The sequence below is a fragment of the Leopardus geoffroyi genome, chromosome C3 (genome assembly GCF_018350155.1).
Source record: "Leopardus geoffroyi isolate Oge1 chromosome C3, O.geoffroyi_Oge1_pat1.0, whole genome shotgun sequence".
In the NCBI taxonomy this organism is placed as follows: domain Eukaryota; kingdom Metazoa; phylum Chordata; class Mammalia; order Carnivora; family Felidae; genus Leopardus; species Leopardus geoffroyi.
In genome coordinates, this window is record NC_059338.1 from 126896019 (window position 1) to 126910335 (window position 14317).

At 35.9% G+C, this 14317-nt stretch overlaps 1 long non-coding RNA gene across 2 annotated transcripts in view; it reads left to right on the forward strand.

Annotated features, from left to right (window-relative positions):
- The window catches only part of LOC123586021, a 57541-nt gene extending 44018 nt beyond the window's left edge, over window positions 1-13523 (forward strand). For both annotated transcript variants that reach the window (XR_006706541.1, XR_006706540.1), the window contains one exon: window positions 13481-13523. This is a non-coding gene — a long non-coding RNA (uncharacterized LOC123586021). The remainder of the gene's footprint in view (window positions 1-13480) is intronic.
- The last annotated feature ends 794 nt before the right edge of the window (window positions 13524-14317 follow it).

Consider the following 14317-nt stretch of genomic DNA (forward strand, 5'->3'; position numbering starts at 1 on the left):
CTCAGGCTGAGGAATTAGATAGATGCTAAGCCATATGCAAAAACCATTGTTTATAAAGAGTTATTGACATTTCAAAGTCATGAGACAATTCACTCTTCTGAGTTCCTTAGCCAGGTTGGCTCACTTGAGATTATATTTAGTGAAAGCCACAGGAAGATTAAAATTTTCCTGTCATTTACCCTTACCCTTCACAAGGTCTTAATGGAAATATTTTATTCCTGATGGCAAACTCTTATTTCTCTTTGAACAATAAGTTTGGTTCAAGCTCGTATTTATCTATTCTTTAAGCTGGTAATCCTCCTTTTCCAAAGCATCTTGGCCAGGAGCACACCCTCCAGAATGGTAGATTCCAGGTTTCAATGTCTATTGTCCTTCTACAATATGTTACAAATGAGTTGACACTACAATTAAAATAAGGCCAGTTAGATGTCTGCAGATGGAAGGTCTATTTATACTAAATTCTCTTGACAGCTGATGACATCATATGAGCCATTTCCAATGATTTGAATAATGAGGAGGTAGACCTGCCTCTGAATTCAAGTATCATTCCAGATGCAACTCTGACTTAGTCAGGAAATTCTGGAATATAGACTACAAACTACTCTTGCATATTTTAAAAAGAAAGGGAAAAAAGGACAAAGAAGGAAGCCTTCTTTTGATGTACTTTAATATATACCTAGGAATTATAACCCAGCTATGTAAAAATCCTCATGGAGAACACTGAATACTCTGAAGTGGTGGTTTTGACATTTAATGGCTATATCTGGAATTGTATTTTTGAGAACTAAAGCTGTAATTCTGCTTAGCAAAAAATACAAAGTAGATAATTCAAAGTTTCTTTAATAGGGATGCCCTATTAGATGGGAAAATGAAGTCAAATGAATCCTGTTTCTTTAATGCATTCAGATTTTCACAGATTAAAAATTAATCAAAACTTTAGAGAAATCAGAGTTTGATGAACTTGATACCTTAAGATAAATTGTTAGTTTTCAAAAAAAAATCTTGCAGTTTGTAAAAACAAAGTGCCAGGAATATTATCAGAGGTCCTAAAGATTTCAGAGCAGTGTTTTGGTGTCAGTAATCACAAAGAATTTTAATAAACTCCAGACAGTATTCTGAATTATGTAATTCATGTCTAAGTAGAACTAAGATTAAAAATGGAAGAGAAATATCAAGGAAAGAATTCAGTAGGAACCATACTGTATTTCCATTAGCAGAAGACTAGGAGATATCGCTGAAATTTCAATAACCTTGTAAAGAATGAGCAATTATTGTGATAATATATTTGATCTGTTCTCCCGGCTTTTAGCAGCTTTATTTGCCTAAAATTATCCTAATCCTTAAAGTCTTCTGTGTTGCACATAGAGAAAAGTTTGAGGAAAAACTTTGGCCATCCCTGCAGACATCCATGTACTTGGCTCTTCTATCAGCACTGGCTTTAACCTCAACCTAAACTTAAATTTCACTCTGGAACAATGAACTGCACTGGCACTAGGAATATGCTATTTACAGAAGAAAAAGATAAGGGATAAAGCCTTTTGATCTAGCCCTTTCCTTCCTGTTAGGATCAACTAACAGGATGACAACTGCTTATCTTAATGAGGACAACTGCTTATCTATTGTGACCATGAGGCTTGAAGGGTAAAGACATAATGCCAACTCTCCAGAGATGCCAAATGGAAGATTGGGCAGGGCTAGACCTTTGATGATGTCTTTGAGCCACTGAATTAATCCTGGAACAACTGACCTCCAGACTTCTACTGATTTAAATTGAAATGGTTTAGACCATTGATACCGAGGTTTTCTGTTCCTTTTAATCAAAAGCATCCTTAATTTATATAAAGAATTTTCCACCTTAATTAGAATAACCCTTTACATGGCATATAAGATCTCTTATGACAGGCCCCTGATGACTACATTTCCCACCACTTTCCTTTATGCTCAAGGAAGCACTGCTTTTTTTCTGTCTCTTCTCAGAAATGTTATCTCAGTGTATATCAATATCTAGCCTTCCCCAGTCTGTCTAATTCATTGCATCATTGCCTTCTCATTGTTCTAACTGGTCAAGTGTCAGTTTAAATGCCCTTTCTCAGAAAGACTTTCTCTGATCATTATAGCGAAGGAAATTACCCCCCTATTTTTTTTTCTATTGCAGAAACATTTTGGCTTTTACTTCAAGGCACTTTTAATTTTTTGTTATATATATCTGTTCCTTAATTATGTCACCCTGCAATACAATCCCAGTAAAGGCAGGGTATCAAGTATATATTAATTACCTCTGATACCTGGCTCCAACCCAGGCGGTCTCTAGTACATGATAGGACCTTGATGGATACTTGTTGATTAAATAGATGCATAGGGCTACTGGTTGGTTCTTCAACCAGTAACATATGTATAGACAACACCAATTTAAATATTTTAGCCCCTTGGAAAATCAGACCTCAGGATAATAAGGACTGACTCTGATGCTTAAGTGAAGAAATTTAGTTCCTATTCCATAGTGTTTTCTTTCTGAAAATGAGCACTCATCAAATCAGTGAGGCCCTATCATGTTGGTGTTATATATTCTGATTTCCTTTGAGCATTCTCATGTATATCCATTACATCCACTATCAAGGAAGTTTGAGTCAATGTGCTATTTAATTTTTTATTTAATTGTGTGCTAAACCAACGAGTATAATTTATTTTAGTAACATTGTTAAGAACTTCCCCTTTATTAATTTATATCTCACTTATGGAATCATATGGCATCTTTCCATTATCTCTTATTTAAAAATAAAGTTGCTACATTATAATAATGTGAAAACAAATCTTACATCAGAATTTTTAAAATGTGGTGTATGAAAAAATTATTCAGTTAATACCAGGAAAAAGAACAACTTAAAATGGAAGAGCAGAAATAATGACATTTTCCAGTTAGATTTCATTTAGGTATATCATTGAGAAATTAAATTTAGCTGCAGGTAAAGGAGACCTCAGTATAATAGCATAATGAGATTGGGGTTTTGTTTTTCCCATATAAGAGAAAATTGTTTGCCTGTTGATATTGGCACAGGGGCTCATGTTAGGGACAGGATTCTAGGATTCCCTTGGCCTTTCCTTTATGGTGATTTTGTGGTCAAAAGGTGGATGTTAAAGCTCTGGTCTTAACATCTGCATTCTAGTCAGGAACAAGGGTAAAGAAGTCACATTTATTGTGAAATTCTCAGGTGACCTCCACTTATATCTTATTGACCAGAACTGGATCTCACAACTGCACCTAGCTGCAAGGCTCATTAAAAATATATATTTTTGCTGGATGCTCCAGGAAATCACGTTTATATTAATTATGAAGAAAGGAATGGCTGCTTGGTGGATTATTTTGTGAAAGTAGTTATTTCAGATGAGTATGTGTGCCTAATGGTCACATTACTAGTGTCATCCTGAAACTTTGCCATATGATAGAGCATACACTTTACAATGTACACCACAGGTCTCCTTCCTCCCATGGAATCACTGTGCAATGACGAATGAAAATGTTTTCACTTTTGTTTATGACCAAATAATATCCTTTTTCTGAAATGAAGTTTGATAATTTCTTACAGAAGCAAAACCAGAATTTGTCATGTATACAAACTACATTGCAAGAGCAAGGAAGTGCTGTTAGCCAAAGCTAAGAACTAACACTTTATACAGTTCCTTATTCTTTTGCATGTGGATATTCGATGCCCCACAACTCTCTGTTGACAATACTGTTCTTTCCCCATTACATTATTTTAGCAACCTTATAGAAGATCAAGTGTCCTTAGATGTATGAATTTATACCTGAATTCTTAATTGTATTCCATTGATCTATATTTTTGTCTTTATGCCAGTAGTATGCATTACTGATTTTTGTTGCTTTTCAGTGAAATTTGAAATCATAAAGAGTTCTCCAACTTTCTTCTTCAGCAAGGTTTTTGGTTATTCTGGGACTCTTAAGTTTCTATAAGAATTTAGGGACCAGCTTGTCATTTTTTGCAGGAAACGCAATTGGAATTTTGATAGGAATTGTGCTGAATAGGTATATCAATTTGGGGAATATTGCCTTCTTAACAATTGCCTTCTTCCAATCCATGAACATATTTCCATTTATTTAGATCTTAATTTGTTTCAGTGATATTTTGGTTTTTTTTCAGTGTGCAAATCTTATGTTTCTTTTGATACATTTATGAGGAATTTATTTTTGTGGTGCTATTATAAATAAAATTATGTTCTTAATTTCATTTTTAGGTTGTTTATTTCTAGTGTATAAAAATAGAACTATATTTCCTGTATTGATCTTGTATCCTACAAACCTGCTGAATTTGTTTACTAACCCTACTAGTATTTTTTTTTTTTTTTGGTATTTTTAGTATGATTCACTCAAAATAGTCCATAGTACACAATCGTGCCATTTGCAAGTGCCATTTTCAATCTGGGTGCCTTTTATTTCTTTGTCTTATCTAATTTCCCTGGCTAGAAACTTCAGTACAATGCTGAATAGTAGTGATCATCTTTGTCTTGTTCCTAATCTTATGGAAAGTGCCATTAAGTTTGGTGTTAGGTATGGGTTTTTTTGTAGATGCCTTATATTAATTTGGAGACGTTCACCTCTATTCCTAGTTTGTTGGATTTTTTTTCTATTATGAAAGAGTGTTGGATTGTGTTTAATTTTTTTCCACATCTATTGTGATGGTCTGTCATTTATTTGGGTTTTGTCCTTTTTTCTAGTAACATGGTGTATGGACTGATTTTCATGCCTTGTATAAACTGTGCATTCCTGGAATAAATCCCACTTGGTCATGGTGTATAAATCCTTTTTATATATGGCTAGATACCATTTGGTAGTATATTGTTGAGAATTTCTATATATGTATTCATAGGAAATAGTAGTCTCCAGTTTTCTTTCCTTTGATAACTTTGTCAGTATTACCAGGGTTATATTGGCTTCATAAAATGAGTTGAGAAATATTTCCTCTTTATTTTTTTAAGAAGATGTGAAGTATATATGTAAATTATTTTGAAGCATATGGTGGAATTTATCAGCGAAACCATCTGGACCTGGACTTTTCTTTGTTGGATTTTTTTTTTTTTTAATTTTTTTTTTCAACGTTCATTTATTTTTGGGACAGAGAGAGACAGAGCATGAACGGGGGAGGGGCAGAGAGAGGGAGACACAGAATCGGAAACAGGCTCCAGGCTCTGAGCCATCAGCCCAGAGCCTGACGCGGGGCTCGAACTCACGGACCGCGAGATCGTGACCTGGCTGAAGTCGGACGCTAAACCGACTGCGCCACCCAGGCGCCCCTGTTGGATTTTTTAAATTATTATTCTGTTTACTTGTTATAGGTCTATTCAGATTTTTTAAATTTCTTCTTGTGCCAGTTTCAGTAGTTGTACATTTTTAGGAATTTTTCATTTCATCTAAATGATCTAATATGTTAGCATACAGTTGTTCATAGCATTCAATTATACTCTGTTTATTTCTGTAAGGTCAGTAGTAATGTCTCTACTTTAATTCCTCATTTTTCTAGTTAAGATATTCTTTTTTTTTTCTTGATCAGTCTTGTAGAAATTTGAGTTAGTGGTATAAAGGTGAAATCAAAAGCTCTCCCTCAGAAGAAAGCAAAAACAACTCATAACATGGTTAAGGTGAGTGATATGGAAGCAAAGGAAAATATATAAGATGTATAATTAATTATTTGGTTTCTCAAAAATAAGATGACATAAAAAAGTATTGATCTTAAATATAGACAACAAACTTATCTGAGATAAAGAATAAGTGAAATTACAAATTTAAAGTGACCACTTATACCAGGCAAAATCAATGAAAAAAACACTCAAATATATCAATAAATATTTATTGTATTTCCACCATATAATGAGTACTCATCTTGTGTATAAAAAAATAAGCCAATCTACATCTCATTTATTCTTCACAATAATCTTATGAAGTATGAATTATTTTTGCTTTGACAAAATTTTATTTTTCTATGAGAAAATAGATTATACATGGAATCTTAAAATAGGCAACTTATACAAACAGTCATTGGTTTCCAAGGGCTGAGGCATGAGGGAAATGGGGAGATGTTGATCAAAGAGTACAAACTTCCAGTTATAAGATTTAGTAAGTTCTGGGAATCCAATATGCATGATGACTATAGTTAAAAAAAACAAAAGGAAAATATAAGTGTAGAGAGATTAAAGAACATTCACCATGGTCAGAAAGCTAATAGGAAGCAGTGCCAGGATTTTAATCTATGAATGTCTTTCTCCATTACTCTTGCTTTACCAAATACAACTTTCCACTTGTGATTCTAACCCAACATTTAAGTATTCATATACATAACCTTTTATTCATTTGGTCATGTATATGTGTATTGTGTGTATATATATATTTTTTATTAATGATCAAATGAATATGTATACATGTATATATGAATATACGTATATATATGAATATAAAGTGAATAATTCAATGAGTTGACAGGTTTTACTAGTAGTATATGGCACTGATTTCTGATTACAGATAATAATGAACTTATATCAATTAGTATAAATGAAATTGGTAATTGCTTTCTTCCTTTTTTCTAACTTAGGATAATTGAAGACTTATCAATTGAAGATACATTTTTATGCTATTTTTCAAGGTAAAAAAGGAGAATACTACATCCAGTAAGAATATGTACTGCTTTCCACCTATTGGTTTATACAGCTTACCCAATAATTGAGCACAGGCATATGAAAGTTTAGATGTCAGCTATAGCTTGGGGTGAAGGAGACAAACATTTCATGTAAGGAAACCACAGACTCAGCAGCAGATGCCTTTTTCATCATTGACCAATCCCTTTCCAAACATGTGTTTGCATTTTAATGAGAGTAGATATATAACTTCTCAGGAAAAGGCTACAGTAAAGTAGGGTCAAATAAGCAAAATGCTGTATGAGTTGCTGGAGAAATGTCTGGTGACAGGAATAGATAGTGATTGTTGATATGTGATCACTGTTTAAGAGGTGTTGTAGTCATGCTATAGGCCTTCAGCAGAGGTTGAAGAAAGCAGTATGATGTTGGAGCATCGCTTTTAAGAGTTCCTTCCTTCAAATAGCACCCCCCCTCCCTTTTTAATTGTGGATTTGAGTTGAATTGTGGAGTTGTTTCATTGTAAACGTCAAATTAGGGGCCAGAATGTATGGGTGTGATTAGGGATTCAGTCCTTCACAGCTGTATGACTTACCCTCTCTGTGCTTAATTGTCTCTTTTACTAAGGGCTGTTGTGGTGCTGAAATAAGTTCAACCATGTGAAGTTAGAATAGTGAGTGGTACGGATCAGGGTCTCAGTAATGTTAATGTTATTGCTACGATTATCCCAAAGCTAAATTTCTTTAACACTACTCGCCAACTAATCTCCAACAAGGTATTAGCTGTTTCAGTTAAGGTGTTTATACTTAAGGGTATTAAAATTTAATTAGGTGACTCCTGAAGGTTAGAAAACCTTCAAAGTCCACAGGACAGGACATCTAATTGTGGAATTTCAGACACTTTGTATGAGGCCCCAGGAGAGGAAGCGTGGCTATTGCAGCAGCGTGCAGTGCCTGGCACCCCTCAAATTACTGTGTGTGGGCAAATGTTTTCTCCATCTGTGTGTAATAGAGCCGCAGAACAAGGAATCAAGAGAGAAAACAAAACCTAAACTCAGGGGAGGAAGTAGACGCAGACTGAAGCAACAGCAGAGGGAGTGTTTCATGACAGTATGGCCGTCTTTTGGATACTCAAGCTGCTTAATGTAATGGAGTTGTGACATTCTTCCTATGCTGTTGAAATGGTCTTGATTTGTGGTTTCACATGGCTTCTATATGAGTCTACTTGAAAACATGGGAATGAGTGACTCCAGTCTGCTAAGTCTGTTTACAGAGCAGATGTTCAATGAAATTATCTACATGAGAGAATTGTGCATGGAAAAGATGAACCTCAGTGACCTTTGACTATCCTCCGGTAATTTTATATTTTAAGGAAGCTATAGTAACTCTTGTAAATAGCAACCAAGCAAACAGTGAAACAATGAAAACAAAGAATATGGTAAAACTTTTATTCCTCCCATGTCTATAATAATAATTTTGTGTCTGAGCTGCATGCTGGCAAGTAGAAAAACTAAAAAGAAGTCGGAAAGAAATCAGAAATCAAAAAGAAGGAAGGATGGAAGGAAGGAAGAAAAAAGGAAGGAAGAAAGGAAGAAAGGAAAAGAAAGAGAAAAAGGAAAGAAAGAAAGAAGAAAAGGGTGGAAAAACAAAACTTCTTGAAATAAAATACTATAATTAAAACATTAGCAGAATGGGGTGTTACTTCACTCTTCAGCTCTATATGGAGAGCATTCGCTTAAACTGACAAAATGACTAAGGTTGAGAGGATCAGGGAGGTGAAGTCTTGACTGCCGTTCTTTGGCCCTTGGATGGCAAAGGTTATGCTCTCTTCCTTTGAGTTATTTCCTGCCATTTTTCTCCTGATATATGAGCCATTTTGTTCAAGATACTTTGGTAGGCTCTCTCTAAAAGGATTTCTAGTAACCTCCACTGGCTTGCTGTTTCTTCCTTGCTTCCTCCTGAGAAAACCCCTTCTTGAAATCTGGAAAGAGACAAGCAGGGGTGCCCACCTCCAGCAGTGGTGATTGCTCGGCTGTTCTTAAAGTGTTTTCGAGAGGCCAGATTGAGCCTGCCGGTTGTTGTAAAGACTACCTGTGAAAGAGTGCTCCTAATTAGCTTACTGACTATTTGGAGAAAGCTCTCCTGGTTTCTCTGTGCCTGGTCGTTACTGAGTAAGCTACTGCTGAATGAAACAGATGTGTTCTTTATAATGATGAGGTCATTTTTACGCTTATTAATCTTGAAAGTGGGCTGTTTCTTATAGAACAAAGTTGGATTTGAGAGAGAGAGAGAGAGGGAGAGAGAGATGATGATGATGACTTAGAAAGAAAAAGAAAAGAAGCTTTTGTGTGTGTATGCCCACGTATTTTATTAAAAGTTTTAGTGGCTGCTCCAAGAGCAAGGTGTCTGTGCCTTTAATCATTTTCATTTTAAAAACAGAGCCTTATATTTCCACATCTTCAGCTGTCCCAGAGGGCAGCTAGGCCAACTTTAACAACATTAATTTCTCTTTATGACAGGACTAGTGCTGCCCCAGGTCTTCAGAACTGCCTAAAATGTCTGGAAAAGCAGATAATGAAGAGGATATTAGAATTGTAAACAAGAACAATTTTGTAATAAAAACCATATATTTTCTCCATTGGACTTTGGGCTTAATACTGCAGCAGCAAAAGTGTCACGAGTCATAATTTGTTGATGACTACTGAGCATTAGTTACAGTCAGAGCGTGTGCATAAAGGGCAAGTCCTCCTGGCATCCCATTAAAGGAGATCTCGGATGGGTAATTGCAATTTCGTTGTTCTAATGTGTCTCTTTCAGTTGATTTTTCACTGCGCAACCTGATGAAAAGAACTTGTGTATGAAACTTACCAGGCTACTCACGGAGGCTTTTGCCCTTATGCAGAGGTATTCTGCACAAGTTTAAAGGATTTATTAATAGCGAATGTGAAAGGATCACCCTCCTAAAAGTCAAAGGAGACCCATGCCCAACCCTGGATTACCTTCAAAGGTTTAGGAAGGAGCCTGATTGGAGCACTGAAAAAAGAAGCACATCCCTCACTGCTCTGTGTTTCTCCAGGAGCACATCCTTGCCTCTGTCATCTGTTTGTCCTTCTTGATGACAGGGATTATGAGTATGATACAGTGGACTAAGAAACTGTAGAGTAAGAAACTAAGTGGACTAAGAAACTAAGATTTTCCCCAAGAAACAGAGTGTTCTTCCCTGTTTGTCTGCAAGGAATATGGGAGCAAAGTGTAAAATGTAAGCATTATTGGCTGTTAACATCATAAACGGCACTATCTTCCTAAGGTGCCCGGCGGCTGAGAAAGTTCATACTGTGCTTAACCTTTTGTCTTGGCCTCATCCTTTGTTGTCCTGATTCACTCAAGAAATCTGAACACATAATCCTAAAAGCATAACAATTTCCAGGAATATGGTTTTTGTTTGCATTTCATATCTGCTTTTATTATACTGAGTGGCCTGTGTTCTATAATCTGTTCCCTGAATTTAGTTTTGTAAGAGCAACACAGATGCACAAAGCCTCTCAATTTCTATTGAGATATTTTCCTATCAAAGGTAATAATGAAAATATTTATGTTTTCAATTAACCAAAACTTACTGCATATTCGTATGATTTTTCTTTTCAAAATTGGCAGTAGCATAAGAACATATGTTTTGAAAGACAGTTATTCTAGTGAAGTGCAGGTTAAGATACCAAATACTTTAATTTGAAGTGAAAAGAGAGGCCACATTGTGCTTTATGAAATCTTTTAAAATATTACGATCTTGGGGCGCCTGGGTGGCGCAGTCGGTTAAGCGTCCGACTTCAGCCAGGTCACGATCTCGCGGTCTGTGAGTTCGAGCCCCGCGTCGGGCTCTGGGCTGATGGCTCAGAGCCTGGAGCCTGTTTCCGATTCTGTGTCTCCCTCTCTCTCTGCCCCTCCCCCGTTCGTGCTCTGTCTCTCTCTGTCCCAAAAAATAAATAAACGTTGAAAAAAAAAAATTAAAAAAAAAAAAAAAAAAAAAAAAAAAAAAAATATTACGATCTTAAAAATAAGGCGGAAACCTTTCATCTGTATCTATTAGCACCGAATTCCCCTTTTCACAGCTAGGATGGGTGAGTAAACAGCTTCATCCCATAGTGTGATCAGTTAGGTGTGGGTGTCTTCCAGATGATCTGCGGTAGTGGGATCTCATCCCAAGACTGTGCTCACTCGGGCTTGATACAGACTAAAAGACAAAAATGAGCTCTCTTCCATTATTTAGGCACCTGTCCAAAGGTTGGGGGGAAAATTCCTTGTGTAGATTTAGCCTAAGAGAGCAGAGATAACCACCTTGCCTTCTGTGTCTAATAAGATGTGAAAGGGGGCAGAAATAATGAGTATTACATTGTATTTTTCATGTAAAAGCCGGAGAAACAAAACGTCCTGAACACTGGCAGTGATTCCAGTCATTTTCAAATGAAAAGGGCTATTTGTTTCCAAATTACAGCAGCCACTGGAATGCATACGTTTATGGCTCAGAAATCCTCATTTTGTGAAGTAAAATTACCTTTCAGTAATTTAGTCACTGCAGGCTTTCTCCTGCTGACTGGTCAGAAGCTATCAGATAGCTTGCAGCTGCGGGCTTCAGCCTGACCATTTTTTTTTTCCTAGGACAGGCAGTTAGTTAGTAGAGCCATCAGTACGGCATCTGTCATCCTGCTAGGCCCAAATTGTTTTCTATGATGGATGTCACAGTCTGTATGATCAAAATAGAAGCCCTGCTGCTTTTAATTGCAAAATCGGAGTACTTGCACATTTGTTATTATGCCGAGGTTATTACCTCACACAAAATGAATTAACAGGTGAAAATAATTGATGAGAGGAGTCTAGGGATTTTTAGCCTCTTCAAAGAGACTTTGTAATTATGGCATAATGAATGTTCTGAGACATATCTGTGGGGGGCAGCATGAGACCACCAAAGATCTCTCCAGATTGATGACAAATTCTACTGATTTCTACTGTAATACTGCTTAAATTTACTTAGCAATTAGTTTAATAGGCCTACATGATTCATGATAACATACTGAGAATTTTTAAATAAGTTTGTTCCATCCAACTGTAAATTAAGCCACTTACCTGAGCTTTCTTCCCAAGGTGATGGAAAATGTGAACGAGTCAGACTTTCTGAAACAAAGGTGACAGGATAGGGGTTTGGGTTTCAGAAATACCTGACTAAATGCTGCTGGCATCTCAAATAATTTCCCTTCCCCTTTTCCAATAGCTTGTGAAAAGAGCCTCACCAAATTTTGTCCAAATGCAGTTTTAAGAGTTCCCAGCACATAAAGACTCTGCATTTGTCCTGTGAAGTAAATCGTTTAAACATTTTGCAAGCTGAAGTAATTGCTCTTGGCTTTCTGACCACTCTTCCATTCAGACTTGGTTATATTTCAAATTCATTCAGCCCCTGAGTGCATCCAGAGTGATGGAGTCCGGCCATCTTTCCCCTTCCTTGTGACATCCTGAAACTGCACGGGGGGTATCTCTGTCACCATGAACTTACATGCAATGTCGCTTCAGAGCACAGAAGGCACTGTCCCTATATTAACCCAGTGCAGCCAACAAGCTGGAATATTGCTTTTCATGTGTGCCTAAGTAGGTACAGAATAGTAGTTGTAAGATAGACAACCTAAAATCTGCAAGGGTGGAAAATATTAATAAGTGGCATAGGGGACCATTTAAAGGAAAGAAAAAAAAAGATCTATAACTGAACTAATCATGAGCATGCTTCTTTTTAACAACTACATGTTATTCACATACTGTATGCATTCAGATCTCAAGGTAATTCCTTAATTAGCAAAAGCTCAAAATGAATTGTGAGTGCTATTTTGAGAAACATACATAAAGGAGATCTTGAGACTAAGACAGTTTTACTAAAAGTAAAGGAGAGAAAATGCCATGGAAAGCAGAATTGTAACTTTTGAGGAATGATAAACTCCATAAAGGAGTCACGTGCATATAAACATCTATATTCCTTTTTTAAGTGACAGGGAGTTTTATCACAGGTTCAAACTAGATTGATTAATCTATATATCCAAAGACATGCATTATTTACTATTGTTCTTGATCCTTTTGTCATACACACACACACACACACACACACACACACACACACACACACGTTCCTGCCCCCAAAGGCAGCTTTTCTTTTTGAGGTAGTTTTTAATGACGGTTTGTTGTTATTCTTGTCCTGAGTTAAAATGAAATGCATATTTGAGGTGTGCAATCAATATTAAGGAATGCAATTGATATTGAGGGGACTCTTACATTGTGTATATGGCATAATACATATATAACATAAAATGTGATATTATAGAGTATAGTATATATACACATATCATTCTTTGCAGATATACTGCCAGCATTTTGTAGTTAAGAGTATATAATATCAAAAGATCTCAATAACAGGAAGAAAAAATATAGGCCAGAAAACATAATAAATGCAAGGCAAGTAGTGGATTGCCCCACATGTGAAACGGACTGTGGTAACTCATATCAGGCTGCGTGTCACTTGCAGAGGCATTTTTCATAAACCACATGCCTGCATTTATCTTCAGTATAAACCCCAAGATGAATTCTCCAAAGACATTAACAATAGATAAATGCTTTTTAAACAAAATAGTCTATTTGAAAAATCTGTGACAAAGGAAGGAAGGTGTTAGACAATTGGACTTAAGTTGTGTCATAAACTATGGCACTGATTTGTGATGTTTACTTTATTGTGGTCTTAACTTTAATTGAGAGAGGAATAACCTAAAATTCATAGGTTAATGCTGTAAAATCTTGGTATCTGTTTCATTTAGATTATACTGGATGACTATTGTGAAACACCAAGGAAAACACTCCAGGAATTCTGAAACAAACAAACAAAATATGCAGGTAACAAAGTGAATTTCTAAAAAGAATTCGTGTTAATTCAGGTTGGATACAATTGTTGAAACTTGATTATTAGAGACAATTCAAAATCTTCATAACACCACCAAAAAGCAATAGATGACACAATTTAAATTTCACGGTAAGCTATCCAAACACAAATAGATGTGTTCTATACAGAAATGAAGAACAGAGGGACTGAGTGTGCTTTATGATAGCTTTGTGACAAATGACACATACATAGAGTGCTGTGTAACTGACTCTAAAGCAAATTCAGCTGCTTTTTTCTTGTCTCTTCTTTTTTCTGTATAATATGTACAGAAGTGCAAATGTTTAGATGGCGTCTAGTGACTACAAACAAAGAGTATTCAATATAGTGTGTATGTTTACCAAAGAAATTGTGTTTTAGATGGGAAAATCTGATGTTCTTTTTAACGACTATAGAATGTGGAGTAGTTAGGATAGGGAAAAGGGTATTTGTTTTATTCATGGGCCATTGCAAAATGATCCTTGTGTGTCGTAGGGGATGGTGAGCTCATGGAGTCTGAATCACTGACTTACAAGACAGATCTATTTCCAGGAAAGGAAAAAAGATTTTGTTGATAATGTAATAAGAATGCAAATAATTTCTTTGATGATGCTAGAATTTTGGTAGTATTAGTCTGCTGCTAGCATGCTATGAATTCTGTGTAATTAAATGGAATTGGATTGTGGACCTGGCTTTATGAAGACGGCACTGGTTTCTGAGTAATACCCTATTCAAACAC